The 22,096-nt window shown below is 40.0% G+C and overlaps 1 pseudogene across 2 annotated transcripts; it reads left to right on the top strand.

Annotated features, from left to right (window-relative positions):
- Positions 1-9,758: 9,758 nt before the first annotated feature.
- LOC147439330 (protein ELF4-LIKE 3 pseudogene) lies at positions 9,759-11,657 on the top strand (annotated as a pseudogene). Of its 2 annotated transcripts, none has more exons than XR_015184468.1 (3): positions 9,759-9,916; positions 10,234-10,282; positions 10,518-11,657. The product of XR_015184468.1 is annotated as a protein ELF4-LIKE 3 pseudogene, transcript variant X2 (transcript). The 2 variants fall into 2 exon arrangements; XR_015184467.1 differs by having other exon boundaries at positions 10,234-10,386.
- Positions 11,658-22,096: the final 10,439 nt, after the last annotated feature.

Genomic DNA, 22,096 nt, shown 5'->3' with positions numbered 1-22,096 from the left:
AGAATCATGGATTTTGGATCAAAAGATGAGCTATGAGTGAATTAAGGTGTAATGGGTGCAAACTAGACCACATCTAGCTTATCGTCACTTGACCACTATACCAATTTATGACCCAATAGCTGACATTTTCCCTTAATGTGTGATATCTAACTTCACCCACAATCCCCTCTTAACCATCATGTGCCATGGCTTAATATGCATGAGTATTTGTTGCAAATAGAACAAATGGTTTGTGTGTATGCATTTGGTCCACATGGTTCCTTAGTCTCTATGACATATTGTCTGTCTTTTTGTATCTATGGCCTCATGTTGTCTTCATTCAATCATTGAAACTTTCCATTTCCACCTATCTCTCTTTTGTTACCCATTGATGGAGCTTTATTCTCGTTTATTAGGCAACAATAAGCCCTTTAAATCATCCCTCTCTTTCTTTTTTGGCTTTGAAGTCACTAAATTCTCTCACTTTTAATTGATATAATCACTACCCTTCGTTGAATTCTACCCAATTTCTTGTTTGGTGGGTGGCATTGCTTGATATGCATGAGAACTTGTTGCAAATAGACCGAGTGGTTTGTGTGTATGTATTTGGTCCACTAACTCTTTCCTTAGTATCTATGACATACTGTCCACCTTTTGTGTATATAAGGCTTCATGCTGACTTCATTCTATTATTGACACTTTGCATTTCCACCTAGCTCTGCTTTGTTTCCCATTGATGGAGCTTTATTCTCGTTTATTATGTAGCAATAAGCTCTTTCAATCTTCCCTCTCTTTCATTTTTGGCTTTATATTCACTAGATTAATCTTCTCAATTGTGACTCATCTTATCAATCCATTTGGTTGAATTCTACCTAGAAATTTTCTTGCATCCAACAAGATTGTAACCAAAGATTTCTAGCTTTGTGAAATACTCTTACAACCTTTTGCTAGCATACACATAGCCAATTGAAAAGAGAAATCCACACTTTTAATCAAACAAGAAATATTGGAACACTTCTAAATCCTTAACACTAGAATGGTAACCTGACAGGACATAAAAGTGTCCTTTCGGGGTTTTGGGAAAAAATTCCAAAACCATTGTAGGTATACTCATTTTGAAAAACCCTTTCATGAGCTTATAGTTCAATAACTACTACATATGGAAAAAATGAGAAACTTGTAATTTTTCTCATCCCTTGGTCACAACAAGCCTCCAAAGTTGATGGACCAGTGCATTTTGCCCAAAACAACAATTTCTTACGGTTGATTGCATATAAATAAGAGTGGAGATTTTTGTAGGACATGAGATAAAATGCCCCGTTAACTTCAATGGGTTGGTGACCAAAACATAAGGTTGCTTTTACCTCACTAATCTTTTTTTGGGCAAAAAAAATAGGTACAAAAAAGTTGCATTTTTGCCATTCTGCGGACCTATCATCAAAGTTTCTATAGTCACGCTCAATACAAATACTATATACATGTTTTCTTAGTTCCCTTTGGGCCTCTGGATTCAAAAGGAGCCATGGAGCATGTCAAAAGGATAATGGATCTCTTACAATTGGAACCTTGGGGGCAATGATAAAGTGCTAAATACAGCAAACATGAAAAAACTGGGTTTAGCATTATGACCTCTAGAAACCCATAGAAACTACTCAATATCTAGCCAAGTTTGTATTCTATGATTAGATATAGTTACTACCTACAAAATACACACAATTGGCCTAAGAAACTAGCAATATTGAGAAAGTTATACTTGCTACTCTAAAATGCATCGTATTCTTCAGCAATCAAAAAACTCAACCATCATCATATACTATGCTATATAGCATATTAGGTCCCCCAAAACTCGAGGAAGATTAGCTTTATGTTATACATTACACTTACACAATCAAAATTGAATTTGGATATCAAGAAAGCCACCAAAAAAATCATAAAAGTGCTAATTTTGGCCAAAAAACAGGATTATGCAATTCTTGTAAATTGGTCATAACTTTCAATTTTAACACTTAGCTCTCCCTACAAGCATCAAAACATGTTGAGAACTATGAAGGCCTAACCTCTAGCCATCTAAACCTCACAAACATGAAGGTTAGAGTGGTATAGTTGCCAAAAATTGAAAAAAAGCCAAAAACAGGACCCGTTTTTTCACACAGTTTAGGTTCAAAAATGTTGTGCAAGAGTAAGGTTAATGGTGAGATCGATACTCAAAAAAAAATGCTAAGTTTTTTTCAGCTCATAAGGCAACTTTGTGGATATATAGCACCTAGAAATTCATTTTCATACTCTTCAAATAATTCAAGCAAAATGGTCACTTAACAGGACACAAAAGTGTCCAAGGACATAAAAGTGTCCTAGTGTTAACACTTTCAATCTTAGTGTGTCCCTTCACTGAGGGTTTGCTTTCTAAACAAACCTTCCTAGGTACACATTGAGCTAATTTTCCTTCAAAAATAGTTTAAAATAACAAAAAATTTGAATAGCCATTTTGAGAATGGTAAGGCTCTCTTAAGATACTTGCACAATCTTACAAAAAACAATAGATACACGTCAATAGGATAACGGTGCATAGTTTATATCTCAATTGTTAAGATCCTATTTATGAACAGTTGCAAAATCACAGAGGTAATGTCTCTTAATCTTCTTAGAAAGCAAGATAAAAGTTGAGATATTATGATCAGAAATCTTTTTATATAGTCCTTAAAAGTGAAATTTGACATCAAACTTGTAGAAGTAAAAAAATCATAATTAGTTACCATTAGAGTATAACAGCAATCCGATCATATACTTTGACCATGACGGATTTTCTTGCTCCCAATATGTGAGAGTACATATTAAAGAATTTGCACAAACTTATATTCTTTGAGGTTAAGTGTCCATTTTTTCATTTTGAATGCAAATCTTACACCTGGCATTGCCAATGGGAGAAGCTGTCGAGATAAAACAACCATATAAAAGTTGCAGAGGGAAATAGGGCTTCAAATTTTGAAAACAAGCATAGTAAGGAAATAGGAGGGAACAAAGGTACGAACATAATACCACCATTAGGAAAGGTTCACTTTGGCTTTTCGCCTAGTATGTATCCCCTCTAGCTAGTATGGTGATCATCATTCCAATACTCATGTACTCCAAAGAAAAGGTTCTAGCTCTACTCATTAATGGAAATTTCCCCATTCACCTTTCAAAGCATGTGCAATCAGTCCTATGATTCTTGGTATCTAGTCACCTGGATGCTAGCCTATGAGGCTCCATCCAACTCTATAAGAGGAGCTTTTGTAGCCAAATTTTGTAAGACAATGTTGCAAAGTGTTTGAGGTTTTGTCTATCCCAATTCTATAATTTCTACTTGTGCACTTTATGCAACAAATGGAAAACCCTAAATTATACCCCTTAGATCCTAGCAATTGGTTCAAGAGCCATACCCAATAGCATAAATTCCAAACCTTATATTTAGTCTTGTACGATCCGCTTTGATCGTTTCTTGACTAGGTTGACTCAAAGGAGTCAAATTGTCATATTGATAAAAATTTAGCACAACTAAAAGCCCCCTAATTAGAGTCTCTTTTACCCTAATCTTAATCATAAAATGAGTATCTATTAGACTCATTATGCCTAGATCAAAATGCACCCTACAATGAATCCTATAATCTATTCACTTGTTGTACAGCCCTTAACCCCAACAAGGAAATAGTAGAGGCTAGTAAGGAAAGACCATAGGGAGACTAAATGACGGATCCTCCCTTTGCCCTAACTAGATCCCTTGTCCACACCTTCAGTCCGGCCCTTGGCCTAAGTCCCTGACTTCCCTAGGCCGGGCCCTGCCCTCTAGCCCTTGGCCTGACATTACTCCCCCCTTGGAGAAGCGTTTTCGTCCGCGAAAACAAAAGTGGTAGGATCTTCATAAGAACACTAATGTTTTCCACAGTGGTATCCCTCATGGATCCAACTGTTTGTTTGATAAAAACACGGTGCAGTAGGAGGTCCAATATAATTAAGAATAACATCTTGATTTTGCACATTGTTGTCCATTTGCAACCATCTTGTGTTACTGGTTCCAATCCAATCATAGTGTGTAAACTCCATTTAGAACGCACATGAGCATGCTAAACGAGTTATCACAACAAAGAGTAACACTTTCCATGAAAGTAACTTGCTAATTGCTGACATAGCTCATCAGCCAAGTTGAAGTTCTTGACTCGTTCTCAAATGTCATCAGTAAACAACCCCACCATAACTAGTGTTCAAGCTTGAGAACCTGACTTAAACAGGAAGGGACTAAACTGAGTCACAAACATGTTGTACCTTATTGTAAGCAGCACCAACTAGAACGATACATTCTTGACAATTGGATTTCTTGGTGCTAACGTACGCGCTTTGTATATCCTTCAGCACAAGAGTACACTTGTAACTTGTATCTGCCTATCCTCTTTGGATTCTGACAGTATTGAGATGTGTTTTTTTTCATGGTTTACAGACAGTCTTCCCAGTTGACTGGTAAACGGGGATCACAATATCATACAACATTGCTGAGCAAATAACAATGTCTTGAATAACCATCTTGGTTAACTTGAAAAATCCACCAGCACCCAATTCAAGCTATGACCTCTATTGGTGATTAGTAGACCCAAAAGTAATCTCAGAGAGATACTACCACATAGAGTGCAAAATGCTTTATAAGAAACAACTTGATGAATACGCATGCAGTCAAATCAGCCTTTGCTAAACAGTAGGGCCCATAACACCTAGTGTGCATGCATTTAGCAAAAAACAGATCTGAACCTGGATATCCATGATCATCCTTTCCAATACTTATGGCGAATGTGATGTGCGCAGCACACAGTAAAGAGAATTGTAAATAGTTCTGAAAAGAAACTAAATACTTTCAATCGCGCCTTGCTGAAATGTTTGAACCGTAATAGAAGGTGAAACATGAATCACTTTTAGGGACAAACAATGAAACTTTTTCATTAACAACTCAGAGGCTTGCTATATGTATAAACAACCATCTATAATGTTGTTTAGTAGTACTTATACCTGAAAAAGTATCCAACAATTTCTAGCCATAGAATTTTCTCCTGATACGTCGCGCTGAAAATGGTCTAGAAAACAGATTTGACCAGCACCTAGGGACTTTTCCATGACACATACTTGAAATAGTGGGCGCCAGTGTCAGTCCTAGAGACTCATATTCGCCACATGTGGAATATGTCTCAACTAAGGATGTCTGAAAAAAGAAAATCCTACAAGTACAAGATGTACTTGTGTGTGGAGGTAACTGCAAACACTCTACTACGGGAGTGAGAGGGACCCTCATTAGCCTTGCTCCACACTGGCTAAACCAAACTCCTTGAGTCCCTATACCATGTTGTATCCCATGAACATGTGCCAAAATAAACCCTACAAGTGGGTCTATAACTGCATAATGCAGAAACTTATTTTGGACACTTTAGCCCAAATGTCTTTGGCTCTTTCATGGCCTTGTCATCTCTCTGAAGAGAAAAAATGTATATGCATCATACGTAGAAAAAACAAACCAAAAGAAATAAAATGAAAACAGACGCATAGCTGTAGCGGAGTGAAAAGCACCTACCCAAATTTCTCGTCGGCCAAGGCCTAAGAACACTTATTGAAAATTAGTGAAAGGCAAGTAGTATTGCACATGGAACCCTGGGTGTTGCCTTTGCAAACCAAATCCCTTGGTTAAAATCATCATTGTCAAACCCCTTGGTTAAACGTTGCAGGAAAACTGCTCAACTAGCAGCCGATAGTATCTTAAGTCACGAGTTGGGTCTTACCCCAAAACTAGAGTCATACAGACACTCTTAGTGTTGTAGATAAAATAGAAGATCCACTCAAGTTGGAATCGTATTCACAACTGGATCTTGTCTAGACTCAAAATCCATAATCAAGGAGTTTTGCGAACATCCGTGCTATTTGAACTGCTTGCTTCACCTATACACCTTGGTAGAGAGACATATTTTTGAGTTTGAGACTTTCAAAAACTCAACTTGATCTTCACACTCAAAGTGTGTAGTGCTAAAATAACACCCAAAAAAATTAGTAATGGCATGATGCTTGTTTGTCCATTGAAATCAATGGGTACTCAACTGAAGAGATTCGTTCGGTCTTGAAAGCAATCACTAATGAATTACAAACATATGCCTCTTAGCCATTTCAAAATAGGTGTCTCTTAGCCTATTACCATATCGACATAGAAAGAATTAAAAATAATCATGCCTAATTTCACCTTTCCCGCATAGAAGTTGGAAAGAAAGAGAGAGAGAGAGAGTGTTAGTCTGAGGAAATCTCCGTATTCTAATGTGTTGTATGCCTTTTTCAAATGCTCTAGTGCAGACCGTGCCTAGGTCATAGCTTATCCTATAAGCATACGTTAGTGTAATTGTACTATGCCCTTGTAGAGAGAGGTACCAAAAGTCACATCTTGACCTGCTTACCTTGTATGTGATCGTGACTATATCACGGTGCAGATGTATGGCACGTTTGCCTGTGAATAAACATAAAAATAAAATTTCTAAAAAAAGAAACAACGGAGCTCGTCCTTGATAGAGTAGCTAGTGCTATAGCGGAAGCGTATGCAATGATGGGTGTTGTGCGTCCAGCATGCTAGTATGCCATGCAGACATATCAAAAAATAGAATGATAAGCCCTAAAACTCTCAACCATGTGAGCCTCTAGTATACGTGCCTGGCATGATTACACTGGCATGGATACATCACAGTGCATCGTTGCGTAAACTATGAGCTTATATCCACATAGTGCCAAAGATGTGTGCCATTATCATTCATCCGAAGTCAATTGATAAGACTATGGCACATGAGAGAAGTCGTGCTTCACATGAAGAGAGGTAAAGCACTTTGATTGTACAGTTGCCTCGTAGCGAGTCTGCCCAAGTACTATGCTTTGCGCAGCAGAGAGATCTTTTCCAAAATAAAAAGTAAAACATAGACAAGAACAAACATAACTTGAAATGTACTAACCTTGTCACCCACTTGTGGCGAGGTTCTGGTGATTCGCTCGAATCCATCTCATAGCCATATGTATGCCTTGAATGGGGTAGTGTATGGATCATATACACTCTCGTGGGATATAAAAATGTGCAACCATCTTAGAAAGTTTCCCCAAAGTTGTGTGCAAATAGCATATTCCAAAGTGCGAAAACCGCCATGCCAAATGGTGAAAGGGAAGCCTTGCTTTGTATAAGTACTTATGGAGTTTTGGTGCTCATAGCGAACAGATACTCTTTCCAATGTACAATGTCATAACGGAAGAAATTCGACCTTGTTTTTGTTGAGCTTAATTACTGGTATCCTGAGGATTTATAAACAGAGCCCATTGGATTACGCTTGCCAACAATGAGTGGATCTTGTCGTTGTTTGATTGCATTAATGATGACAGACGACCTGCCTAGGAGCCATGTCCTAGCAAACATGTTTTACAACTTCTGGAAATTGTAATGAATGGTTGACCTTGCCAAATACTTGCACCTTACATGCCACATGCCTTGCCTGAACGTGAGGAGCAAACATGGCCTAGGACCAAAAAATTCCAAGCCAAAATTGGAAATTTGGAATCCATAATGGTAGAACCTTGATGGTATAATTTATTCGGCCAATGACTGTGCTCATAGACATTTAAGATATCACATGCCATGCATGAAAAATGTTCAAGACTTACCGAACATGCTCAAATTTCCCCATGCTGAGGACAAATATCTCCATAGGATAAGTTGTCATGCTTGCATGTGCTTGTCGTGCTTGTAATGCATAGAGATCTGCGAGATTCAATGAAGTCATAATTGAAAACGTTAAAGTCGACCTGCTTAACGACTCTTAGAAGTCCACTTAGCGTGGTTGGGTGTCTTTTTAGCAATGTGTTTGCCAATTACTTTGACCTTCGATATTTTTCCAAGCCTTGCCTGACATACCCATGATTCGTTGCCTTTAGCATGCCTTACATGACATTCATATGGTGTTGATGATTATATGATAGTTGGTTGTCTCCTTGATAAGCGACTGTTTCGGTTAGATTCCCCTTGACCATGTTTGTTGATCGAAGCATACAACCTTTGCATGCACGATATCCTCCCCCTCGCGGTTGTCCTTGGCCATGCGGCTTCGCGCGATTGTATGATGTCCTGATGTGCAGCGGCCAGCTACGACTGTCCTTGGCCATGCGTCTTTGCACGGAGATTATGGTAATGGGACGGGGCCCTTGGGTGACCCATGGGCACCCTAGGGCGCCCAACAATGTGAAAAAAAAAACGTGCTCAAACCTGGCTATGGCAACATGCTGCATGCTGCGGAGAGATTCAAGCCCTCCTCCTGTGACGTGTTCCCCTCCTTGGCCCATAAGCCCTCACTTGATCTAGATGGTGCTCATTGCCATGCTCTTCTTGATCATGCAAGGGGCGGTTCATGCATACGACCTGTCCCCCTGTAAGCGGCCGCTCCCATAGCTCTTGACCCCGAGGTTCCCTCCAGTGGAAGCCGTGCTTCCCACGAGCTTCTCTGTTTTGTCGAGCCCGCCTTGCTTGATCCAAGAGGCCATGTCCATGCTGATGCCTGACATAGAGAGAGAGAGAGAGAGAGAGAGAGAGAGAGAGAGAGAGAGAGAGAGAGAGAGAGAGAGAGAGAGAGAGAGAGAGAGAGAGAGCATGCATCCATGCAACGACCCACACCCTTCTCCTTCCCCCCTCCATACACGAGCTTTGATACCAATGAAAGACCATAGGGAGGTTGAATGTCGGATTCTCCTCCCAGCCAACCTATTATAGGAAGGGCCATGGCCCCTTTGCCCTAACTGGATCCCCTGTCCACACCTTCAGTCCGGCCCTTGGCCTAAGTCCCTGACTCCCCTAGGTCGGGCCCTACCCTCTAGCCCTTGGCTTGACAGGTAATGAGTTGAGCCTTGACTAAGATCCAAGAATACACATAGTATGCATACTATAATTTTGAACATCTTTTTGACTTTAGGACAATATGATATGAAAAATCATCTAACTCAGTTTGAATAGTCAATTTGGATTTGTACCTAAACATGAACTTGTGGATGAAAATTGCCAGTTACATTTGCTCCTATATGCATATTCTCTGCATAATGATGTCATTTTCAACATATTTTTTGAATTTAAATGTTGTCTTCGTCCCCATGTGTGAGTGCAATCAATGCAACAACGCCCAATTGACCCTTTTCGTTCATATTTGGACACTTGTCTGATGCGCGTTATTATGGTGCAACCCTTGTGTGTGTGTGTGTGTGTGTGTGTGTGTGTGTGTGTGTTTTGCGAGCAATATTGCTAAACTTCACAAGTTTATTTATAGTTTATCAATGTGCCACGTGGCGCATTTTGAAAACATTAGAGAGTAGTATAGTAAAGATAGGTAGACAGGGAGACGAATCTCTTGGAAATACAAAGTCAAAAAGTATGATGACAGGCAAGATAAAAATTATCGGAAAGGTTCAAATCGTGATCTTGAAGGTGTAGCCTCGGCTGCCAGGCTCGGAACCGAAGCACGCTGGCCGTATCTCTTTAGAAGGCGCTGGTTTGCCAAGCCCAGGCCACGTGGACCAATGGTGGGCTTACGAAAGGTCACACGATCTTTCTGACCAGGCCCCCCACGAAATCAGTTTCTGAAGAGGGGGTTTGAGAGATCGCCGATTCGCCGTCAGGTTTCGACGGCACCGTTAACTCTGACGCAGCTCGCCCTCTTCTTATTCTGTAACGCCCTCTTCTTATTCTTATTCCAACAAGTAAGCTGCCATCTCTCTCTCTCTCTCTCTCTCTCTCTCTCTCACTTTCACACACACACACACGCACCCACCCACCCACACACGCACCCACACACACAGTGCAAGAATTTGTGGCGTCGCCCTTGTCGTCCTGATCTGAGGCTTTGAAACTATACTGCTGCAAGTTTCTGTGAGTAAATGGTGCCATTCGAAGGGCTCTCATGCACCTGTTACTCCAGAGAGAGAGAGAGAGAGAGAGAGAGAGAGAGAGAGAGAGATCTGTGGATGTGCGTTTACGTTGCGTGTGAGTGATGTATGTGAAGTTGTGCGTTTTGTGTGTGTGTGTGTGTGTTTGAAAATTGAGAGAGAGAGAGAGAGAGAGAGAGAGAGAGAGAGAGAGAGCGCCGTGTTTTTGAGCAGAAATACAGCACTACAAGCCCATACCGTGAGACAGAGAGCTTGTCCTCTTTAACTAGCATGAACAGACACTTCATGTTTTTTCTGCAGGGAGCTCATTCATGTTAGGGGACTGGGAACAGAGCACTAGCCAGTACATGTAAGTAAATATGGTCAGATGCCAGAGTTTTATATGAAGTGGGGTGGGGGCTGCCTCCTTACGCTGACGAAATCGCTGTCTTGAGTTTGCTATTTGCTTTTCTGGTACATGGTATCAGAAACCTGCTTGAACTGTTCTTTTTTCATGCTTTTAAATTGTATGGGTTACTCAATTGTGACTTTACTTCCACAACGGGGGGGAAACCAATTGCGACGCGTCTCTGCTCAATTTTCAGGTGAATCCGCGATCACGGAGTGTGTGCATTTGCATTCATACAGCACAAAATGCCCTTGCTTGATGGTGTGTGGCATTATTTGAAGAGTCTCTCTTAGCTTTTATGGAGGAGGTGAATGTGCTGCAATCTCCTCCAGTGAATGCAGAGAGAGAGGCAAGAATGCTGGAGACCTTTCAGAAGAGCTTCGAAGAGGTGCAAACCATTTTCAATCAGAACAGCATGCTGATCCGAGAGATAAGCCACAATCAGGAGAATGGAAAAGCCGACTCCGGGTCGTTGGCAAGAAATGTAGGTCTGATAAGGGAGCTCAATAGCAACATGGGGCAAGTTGTGCAGCTCTACGCGAACATATCTGTGGAAGTATCTAAGTCTTTGGAGGAGGAGAATTGCTCCCTAGATAGGGGAAGGGCCGATGGCGCTTCTCCTAGCAGGACCTTAGTTTCTCCTGAGCATAATGGTAATGGGCAAAACAAAGGTAGCCCTAAGTGAATATATATATATATGTACATGCATGGGATAGCGATAGCTTTTATTGCAAGCGTATAATTAGTAGGCATGTTAGCGTCTCTTGAGTCGGCCTGTTTCTAGCCTAGGCAAAAATCAGGAATTTGATGATTTCCTTTATAGCTCAGACTAATGTTTGTGCAGAAAATAGCATTCGTGGACAAGTTAGGCTTTTAAAAGAAGTCTGGTCAGCTGAACAGTTTTAATCCCTCCGCGACATGAAGCTGCAAGAGAAGTCATCATGGCTTTCTCTTGCTCAAGGAAACTTAAGCTAAACACTTTTAAGGCTTTTTGACTAAACATAGATCAAGCGTGTCCCAAGGTTTGCAACTGTGCGTTTGTGTGTTTTGAGTGTGTGAGAGAGAGAGAGAGAGAGAGAGAGAGAGAGAGAGAGAGTTCCAACATGAGGTGCTTGAGCTAAACACTTTTAAGGCTTTTTGACTAAACACAGATCAAGCGTGTCCCAAGGTTTGCAACTGTGCGTTTGTGTGTTTTGAGAGAGAGAGACAGAGAGAGAGAGTTCCAACATGAGTTCGAGTATTAACAAAAGAAGATTTAGAAATTTTCTCATGTAGGAAGACAAAGTCTTTTTCAGTGTTTTTCATACAATGCATAGCATCTTCAGCTTCTGCTCGAGAGGCACCGCATACCTAGCTAGGTATATGGTGCCTCCCTCGCAGAAGCTCATGCTGTTGAAGTAAGTCACAATGTGGGAATTATTGTGAGAATTTATCAAAAACTTCTTGTGGTAGACCCTCGTTTATAAGTGACACGGGGTGTCACTCGAGGGATCGACGGCGATGAGCGCAATCGGCAGGGCGGGGAGCTTTAGGCCGTTGGATCGACGTGCCTAGAGGGGGCAGGTTTTTATATACATAAAGGCGAATTACCTGCATGGAGGCGCGTTAGGCGAGATCATTGAGGTTTGCGAGTGGGCGGGAAGGGGTCGTGAGCCAGCTGAGATCCAACGGTGGGATGCACTCGGGCCGTTGATCCCTCGAGTGCACCCCATGTGCTTTATCGACGAGGGTGGTAGACCGTAGACATGTTGCAATTAACAATCCTCCTAGAAAAGAGTTAATGTACAAGGTTGCCTTTAATGCTCTGAACATATAAACCATAAATAAATAACATTATTGAAAACGTGGACTTTCCACTTTCTATGGGGAGTGTGCATCTTTAGGAAATTGAATTTTACTAGGGCTAAACATTAGAAAATGATGAGACTTGGGCGCCATTCACATGGCAGCAGGTTGCGAATTTGTGCGCACCTTGCAACTAGCAACAAACGAGTTCCCCTGGCGACTTGTTGCAAGATTTTTTCACCATTCTAGTAGGCATGTCATCAAGCTTATTGGACGAAAATGAAGTGCGCCTTTTAGCTTCTAGTCTTCTTCTTGAATAACAGGTCTTGAGTTCAACTCCTCGTCGGCTAGATCTTTAGGGTCTCTTGGGATAGTTTCCTACGACGTTAAAACTCTCTTCTTCTTCTTCTTCTTCTACTGGCTCCACCCCCCTCCCCTTCAAGTAGTGTTGCAGCTGGTTGCAAACCAGTTGTGTGCTTTTCCTTGCCAACCTCTCACGAGAACTTGAAAATTTCACAACTAGTTGCATGCTTTTCCTCAGCCTCATGTGAACTAGCCCTTCAAAATATAGTATGGTAGACACATGTTCAACACTAGGGGATGCACTTCTTAAGCCACTCTCAAAAGACACAGCCAGGAAATGTTGCCTTTAAACCTTCTTCTTTTGGAAGTTATGGCTTATTTTAGCAAGCCAAAAAGGCTTTACAACTACCCCTCCCTCCTAGACATAGTCACACACTTTTATTGTTCTAGGGATTCCATAGCACACAACTCTATTTTTAGTGGCCACAGATATTTCACAGCCATAGTCAAGTGTAATTGGGAAGCCACTATGATGAATTGTTGATCTTCAACTTGTCAACAATCTCTCTGAAGTATTCCCTTCACCTACGAGCATTTCTAGAAATCTCCACAACTTGCTTGCTCCCAAGATCTTGGTTAAGATATATGCAGTGTCTTGATCCATTTGCACATAGAAAGCATTCTAATCCATCCTCACATAGAAAGACATCTCATCCATCCTCACAAATATGGACAACTAGACTCCCCACCAAGATGCCATAGTACAAGCATGTGGGTTGTCCTTACTCCGAGCATGCCATTGAAAGCTACTAAGGGTTTCATAAGAAATGAGCTTTAAAGTGATGTATATAGTTTATCTTTTGAGATGTTGCTATATAATGATCATTGTCTTGATAGGACCAAGTGCATAGCTTTTTCATGTAGACGAACATTAACCTATTATAGATACTTGATTCAAAATACTCACAACTTAAGCCATATCAGGTGTCTAAACACCTATCATTGTCTTGATAGGACCTAATGTTGCACATAGTCTATCTACACATGGTAGTGTCGTCAACTTATTCACTCATACATGGACTCATTAAAGTCACTATCTAAGCTCATAACAAAAATCTTAGAGCCACCACACTCTACATGATACCATATCCAAAGGATATTGTTTTCATGACAACCATATGCACTCATAGCTTTCTCCACGTCCTTCTACTAGCTAATTAAAAGAACTACTACATTGATATTATATCCTTGGATATTGTTTTCATGACACTCATTGCTTTCTTCACGTTTCTTGAGTAACCTCTACTATATCAAAATTTACTAACTAATTAAAAGAACTAATTTTTTATCATATACTGCTATGGAAGAATGAATAAATTGTATCAGACATGTGAGACCTATTAGAGACCAAATATGAAACAATAATCTCTTGGTATAAAAGCTTACCACTCGAATGTTTCCTTATGCTTTCAAGCACAAAGTAGGATGGTTTGATTTTTCATAGTTCCTCTAGTTTGTACAAATCAACCTCCATGTAGAAAACTCAAACTCATCTAAATTTTGGCCTATTTAATAATTGCTCATGGTAGCCATCTTGCCTACAAGACTTATTATTTCACAAATGCATTGGAGCATGATTTCATTTAGCAAATCTAGTCTTCTACATGCTTGCCATGCCATAAATAGCATACTACAAGCTCTAAGATCAATTGTGGCTAATTCCCTTCTTGTCACCTACCAATGAAGTAGACACTTAAGTCTCATTTGCATCAAGTGCAAATGAAGTAGACAGTTAAGTCTCATTTGCATCAAGTGCATTCATTGTGTCATTTGTAACTTGTATTCCTACTTTAAGTGGCATTCCCATAGTCTACTCAAAACATGTGTGGTCTGTGTTACACATTTTTTAGTTCATATGTACAACTATTGAGTTCCAACTTGCTTGTAAGCTTCTTTTAGAGGATACAAGTTCTATTCATGTTAATGTAACATGTAACCTCAAAACAATGCATGTATTGTAGAGTCCAAAGATTATGGGGAATGAATAATCTCATGAAGATAAAAAATATGTGTTAATAGGAGACATTTAATTATGAATCTTTTTCAAGTAGGTATTCAAAAATTTCTTTAATATGAAAAACCTTTCCAATGTTAGGCTATTTCGGTGTACCCTAGGTTTTTAATGTTCTTTGCAATTATTTTTGAATGGCTTGTAGTATCTAAGTCAATGGGTAACCACATCAAAGTCTCTATAGTAGCTCTTTACCAGCTCTTATTACAATTGTAGTTTGTAAGTTGGACCCTTTGGCTAGCTTACCTTTCGTTGCTTCCTTGTAGTTCCCTATTCTAGGCACCTCCATGAGTACTTTAGGTTGAGATGCTCCTTGTGTTTGGGGCATTTGAGAATGCATTGAATTGCTTCTTCCTCCACTTCTAGCTAGTGGATCTTTTTGATGGTCTTTCATTGGTGTTCTCACGTTGTTGGGAAAACAAGAGCAAGGGGCACCTATATAGCAATTCTCCCAATAGTGATCAAGGCACAAATTCAACACCACAAGTCATATCAAAAGAATTCCCACAATACCACAACTCAAAGGTAAGTGATCCTTTGGGACTTTACAAGCACACGCCCACCCAAAAGATCACCATGGAAACTAAGAAGCACCTGCCTTGGCATGGAATTACAGCACATGCCAACCAATGCACTTGAGGAAAAGAGCCTTCCCCCTTACCAAACGATTCTTCTAAACCATAATTTTGAAGTGTATACACACCACAAACTGAGCAAGCTTTCACAACTTACCCTACACCAAAACCGCCTTTGGGCTGCCAATTCCTGTATCTCGCAAGAAACAAATTGTATTTCCCAAATCACAAATCCATAATGGTTACTTTCAAGCCTCAAAATTGTTTGCATTTATGCAACAACAGTTTTGAAGACCACAAATTTCAAAACTATTCATTGCAAAATCAGCATGAACAACAAGCTGCCATGGCCTGCTGACTACCCATATGAAAGGCTAGTTGAGGGCAAAAAATTGCATGAAAAAGCATGTACAAGTGACACTTCAAACAACTCACTTACGGGCACCTGACAGCTGGCACTACACTAGTGACTTGCACCTTCATGTACATGCGCTTGCTTTAAGTCCCACCAAGGAAAATTCACACACCCTTTGACACACGACGTCATGTCCATATGTAAAAAATTACAAAAAATGGGTGTTTAAAAACACACGGAACATAGTTTGCCACACCTCATCTTGCTAGATCATTCATGATCAATAATAGAAAAGAGAACTTGTGAACGAGATGATGGATCCTTTATTTCATCTTCATAACTAGCCACATGATCAAAAAATTCTTCAAATAAAGACTCATCCTCAACCGCAGTCATCAACCTTGCAACCTGTACTCATTCACACGTGCTTTGTGTTGGGTACCATCCAAGTTAGCAAGTTGATATGTGCCATTTGGAAACCTATTTAAAACCAAGAAAGGACCTTGACACTTGATTTGAAATTTCTTTTGAAAATTATTATCAAGCTTGCTATTGTAACAAAGAACTATGTCACCCTTCTTGATGTAATTGTCTTTCACTTCTCATTTGCCTTTGCTTGATTGTTCATCAACACCTGTTGATAATGCTCAAAGCAAGCAACTTTTCCAATTGTGCACATTGAAATTACAAAATAATCTCTTCGAGTGCATCATGAGGTTCATATTCAAGCTTTAACATCAGCCTCAAACCTGGTATCTCCACTTCAATAGTAAGCAAAGCCTTTTTGCCAAAAACTAGGTGGAAGTAAGAGAAACTAGTACCAGATTTGATGGCAGTCATGTAAGCCCAAAAAACACAAGATAGCTCTAAATCCCAAGTCTTCACATTATTTTTTGTCATCTTTGTAAGCATCCTTATAAGCTCTCCATTAAACCTCTCATTCATTCCATTACATTGGGGATAACAGGGAGTAGTAAACTTGAAGTGCAGACGAAGCTTCTCACATAGATAATCCACCAGCTCTCCCCTGAAACCTAAACCTTTGTTAGAGATTTTCTCCAATAACATGCCAATTTTGCAGGAAAAATATTCATATACAAACTAAAAAGCATCTTTACTTGTGACTTGCTTAACAGCTTTGGCTTTGGCCCACCTGGATAGATAGTCAATAGCGGTAAGTATGTACCATCTACCTCTAGCTGTTATAGGTAGAGGACCTATTACATCAATACCCACTTCTCAAACACATGATACGCCACAATGGTGCCTCTAACTTTTGATTTGAGAACCCTAATTTTCATGCTTTGGCATTCTTCACAAAACCTACACCAATGATGAACATTACGTTGGATGATTGGCCACACATATCCCTCTTGCAAGATTTTATGCAAAGTGATCTTTGAAGAAAAATGACCACCACACTCGTGATTCTCCTCTAAAATTATGTAAAGTTTCACTTTCCATGGGACCCATCTCATCACAAGATCAACCCCTTTCATATACAAGGTATCACCAACCAACAGTGAACACGTCCCTTTTGGCACAATGAAGGAAGGCATACTTCTTTGATTTCTCCAATTCTAATGGAAGAATACCTCTTTGTAGAAGCTCTTCTTCCCTCTCCAAAGATTACCTTCCCAAATAAAGAGGAGAATCAACCCTTGTCACATACAATTGGCCAATTGAAGCTTGTGTTCACCATGTGCTTCTTCATTTTGAGACCTACCTATAAGATAGAGGGCACTGCCCCTTAACAAAGAGTTTTTGTCCTCGAAAACAAAAGTGGTGATATCTTCATAAACTACACTAATGTCTTCTGTAGTGGCATCCTTCATGAATCCAGCTGTCCATTTGATTGGAACATGGTTCAATAGGAGGTTCAATGAGATCATGAAGAGTATCTCGATTTCCCACATTGTTGTCCCTTTGCAACCGTCTTTTGTAATCGGCCCATATCCGCCAACATATCGTAAAAACTCAAATTAGAACTCACTTGAGTATGCTAAACGAGTTATTATAAGTAAGATGTATCTAAAATGAATACCTCTTTTCACTTTCCATGAAAGTAGATGGCTAACGTAACTCATCAGCAAAGTATAAATCCTTGACTTAATATCATTCTTCTTCTGTAAACAAACCCATCATAATCGATGTTTAAGGTTGTGAACCTGATTTAAACAGACGAGGCTAACCTTAGTCACAACCTAGTTTTTTTGAAGGTAAGCAAACTCGAAGTAGAGAGATAATCTTTCTAATTGGGTTGCTTTATACTAATGTACACATCAACAGATCCTCCAGTACAAGATCAATACTTGTAAACTACCTATCCTCTCTGGATAACTGACAATACTGAGGTGTGTTTTTCCACCGTTTACATACAATCCTCCAAAAATGAATGGTAAACCTGAATCACAAAACCTAGGATTATTGCTGATTAATCAATAATTTTAGGAACAACCATCTTGGTTAACTATAGTGAGCTAATCTACAAGCACAAAAATCGAGTCATGACCTCTATTGATGATTGGTAGATCTACAATTAATTTCATAGAGATACTGCACATAGAGTGCAAAATGCTTTAGAATCTATCAATGTCATGAATGTCATTGCACTCCAAATGTTTTTGCTAAAAACTAGTGCCCATAAAACCTAGTGTGCATGCATTTAGCAAAAAATAGATCCAAACGTGCATATCCATAAGTGTACTTACGAAGGCTTATGGGTAATGTTATGCTCATGGCTCATGGGCAAAGAACTAAATAATTTCCATGTGAAAATCGTGCTAACATACTTGGACCATAATAGCATGTGAAAATCCATCACATCTAGGTACCAAATCAAGTCGTTCATTAAGAGAACATAATGTTGTTGCATGTGTAAACAACCATCCGTTAAAGTTGTTTAGCTGTACTTGTAACCTTAATAAGTGTGACTAGGTATCTGACAATTTTTGGCCACTGAAATTTTTCTTGATAGAACATGCGCAAGATGGTCTAATGAATGTATTTGACCAACACCTAGGGACTTTGTTGTGACACATAATTGAAATAACGGGCGCAAGTGTCAGTCCTAGAGACTACATGTAGAATATGTCTCATATAAGGATGTAAAAAAAAAACAACATCCTTCAAGTACAAAATGTGCATGTATGTGGAGATCGCTACAAATAGTCAGCGACATTAGTGAGAGGGACCCTTGTAAACATTGCTCCACAATTAACTAAACCAAAATCCATGAGTTCCTAGAGCATGTTGATCCTTTTGTGACAAGATATGCCAAACAATTCCCTACATGCAAGTCCATAACTGCATAATGTAGAAATGTATTTTGGACACTACGGCCCATAATACTTTTCTCCTACATGACCTTGTCATGTCTCTGAAGAGCAAAATAGATGAAATCATTTAAGATAACACATCCTAATTTGAAAATGCAATCAAAGCATATTAAAAAATGGAATGAAACCAAATAACATGTTTACTGGAAGATTGAACATAGTGTTCACTTACCCATAGTCAAATGCACATGATCGAATCTCAGCACTAATTGAAAGATTAGTGAAAAGCAAGTAGTACTGTGTTGATAACCCTAGGTGTTGCCCTTGAAACCCAGACCCCTTAGTTAAAATCTATAATGCTAAACCCCTTGGTTATACTCTGTATAAAAACTGCTCAAATTGGCAACCAATAGTGACCAACACAGTCCAGCGTGTATAATAGTGATTGAAATCAGCTTGGGAATTTGACTTGTCCACTAACCCTTGGTAGATTGCGGATTTCTTTCCTTGAAATCCTTGAAAGGACATCCTTGATGAGATCAAAGTGCAATCATCAACATCTATGAAGTGATTGTATATTAGCTAGGTCATATCCCTGTTGAAAATACCACTCCTAGATACATAACCATTGTTGCAACAAGCAACAGATCTTCTGAAGTTGGAATCTTATTCACAACTAGATCTTGAAATAATCTTCTCTTGCTATGAATAGAAGGGAAAGATGTCTACCACTCCCAAGAAGGTATCCATACTGAATTTCCTTGGGTTTTCAAACAAGAGATCCCCTACATTGAGGTGCTCTTAGATTAATCATGTCGTTGCATGAATTAGTTGCGCTATAGGTAGACATGCCTACTTGAAACCACGGTAAAGCATCATTTATATTGGTTGTGCATAAAGCCAATAATGTATAGTTCTTGCCATTGTACACATATACAACAATCACAAGCTAATCTTCCACCCTCAATTCTTTGTGATTTGAGTAGCTGATGTTATAGTGGAAGTGTAAATATTGAGTCCGTGGATAGAATCCCACCATAATGGCATGCCATGCATGCATATCAAAAAAATAGTGTGGTAAGCCCTTGGCGTTGTGAGCGGGATGGAAACACATAGAACGCCTCTATAATGACCCAACACACACTCTTGGGATGACACACACACACACACACACACACACACACACACACACACACACACACACACACACACACACACACACACTATGGGGCACCACTCGGCTTACACAACCCACCTGGCCGAGACAGGAAACACACCTATGGAGTGAGAGGAGAGAGACTACCCATTTACCCACTCCACACACAGAGAGAGAGAGACACACACACCCCCCCAAAAAACTCAGCTCAAAAGAGGAGAACTTATGATGTTTAGATACAAATGAGCTTGGGCCAACACCAATGGGGCAAACAGCTCACAAAATATGGGTAAAATATGCCAGATACAGTCACAAACTGGAGCAGAAGCTTCGCTCATAGGAGAAACTTACACAGCAAAAAAATCAGAAAAAGAGCGAGGAATTTGGAAAAATGGACAGCTCCATCGCATCCGGAACGGCCCAAAACCGCAGTCTACAATGTCAAAGTGCTCAAATCCGACCTCGGTTGAGCAGTTTACGGCCAAAACAGGCTCCAAAATGAGCAAAAACACAGTTTCGGCTATTCCTCCTCATTTTTTCTGGTCTTATCTCAGGTTTTTCAGTTCCCACACTTAGCTTTATTACTTGGGCACCCTTGGCCTTTCAGATGACCTCAAACGGACCCCGAACAGGCCAAAAACTGACCTCGCAGTGCATAGTTGTCACCTTTTTGCATCATCCGCACACCTGGCACTCAACTTTTTCCAATAATGCATCCCGCCACCACGTGAAGTGGCCCCAAAATATGGTTCTCATGATGAAATTTTTTGCATAATTAGCACAAAAGAACAGCCACATCGTGTCCGTACTTATCCACGTGCACGTATTGACCCCATTCGACCTCCTGACGCACCTGCTTACCTCATGTCGCCGACCCGCGGATAGCTTCCTCAAGAAGTTTTACACGCTACCAACTCCTCATTATTGTAGAAAAAACACACTGGTACTGGTGACGATGAAAATCGATTCACTATGTACATGCTATCCTACCTGTACACATGTGGGCCCCACGTAACCACCTGGCTCTGGAAAATGGGCAATCCTTTATTTGATGTACCATGCATGTGTATATACATATGCGCAATCCCTTGCTCCAAAAAACTCCTGACATAATTTGCCCATCCCCTAGCCTGCTAGATCATTCATGATCAGCAGCAGCAAAAAGAGATATGAGACTTGCCGCGTCACAAGTCTCCTCATCCCTCACCAACATTACTTCCTCCACAGACATCATATCTTGCTCCACCATCATCAATCTAGCATGATACAATTTAAGATGCAATCCATTTACCCATTCCTATTCTGGTACAATCTTCCTAATCGCAAATTCATGAAGAATTGGTAATGCAAAATCCAAACCGGGTTACCTCATTAGATAGTTTGAACTCCCCGTTTGATCTTGCTTGCTCGGTAGTATCTTTTAGTACTTGCAACCTGTCAAAAAGTTGCTTGATAGCTGTGATCTTACATCCGTTCTTGTTAGTTCTTGATTTTAATGTCGACAAAATTTAGCGAGGTTTTTCAGTAGCACACAATACCTCACACAACATCAACAATTGAGATCCAATTTCAATTTTGAAAGAGACACCGTGGATTGGCTCTTTGTGTGGTGAAATTTTGCTTATGTTATGACTCAGAGGTACATGGATCGTGATCCATGTTTGGAAGCCAAATGAAATTTTGTTGATACCATCAGGTTCAGCATGATTAAGAGGTCTTATGGTATCAGAATTTTTAGAAATGAACCTCTGGATTGGAAGCTAGGTTGATTCTGTCACTTTGCCAGGGCTCCTGCTAGTTTTGGGCTTTTGGGATGGTTTTTTGCATCCAAATTCAATTTTGGAAGGACCACTAGACTCTCTGTGATGCCCTCTAGCTATGATGCCAGTTTGGTATCAAAATGTGTCAGGGGAACATGGATCATGATCCATGTTTCTTAGTGTCAGTATGCACTGAAACTTGACGCACAGCTAGTCCTTAGCCTATTGATGCTGGCTATACGGTGTTTGAATGTTTTGGAGTCTTTTAGATCAGCCAAAAGTTAGTTTTAGGGTTTGTTCCAGTGGTTTCCCCCTTGATCTAAATTTTTCCCCCTTTTGCCCTCTTTTTGAACTTTTCTGATAAGGGTCCCTTGGGAGAAAGTGCTTCAATAGTTATCACTTTTCTACTTGCCCATTATCATCTCAAAATTTCAAAAAGGTATATGGATCACGATCCATGTTTGGCAAGATTTTGGACTGATACTTTGTGAG

This window comes from Adiantum capillus-veneris, chromosome 16 (genome assembly GCF_014529385.1).
Source record: "Adiantum capillus-veneris isolate H3 chromosome 16, ASM1452938v2, whole genome shotgun sequence".
Classification (NCBI taxonomy): Eukaryota; Viridiplantae; Streptophyta; class Polypodiopsida; order Polypodiales; family Pteridaceae; genus Adiantum; species Adiantum capillus-veneris.
This window is presented reverse-complemented; position numbering and strand designations above follow the sequence as displayed.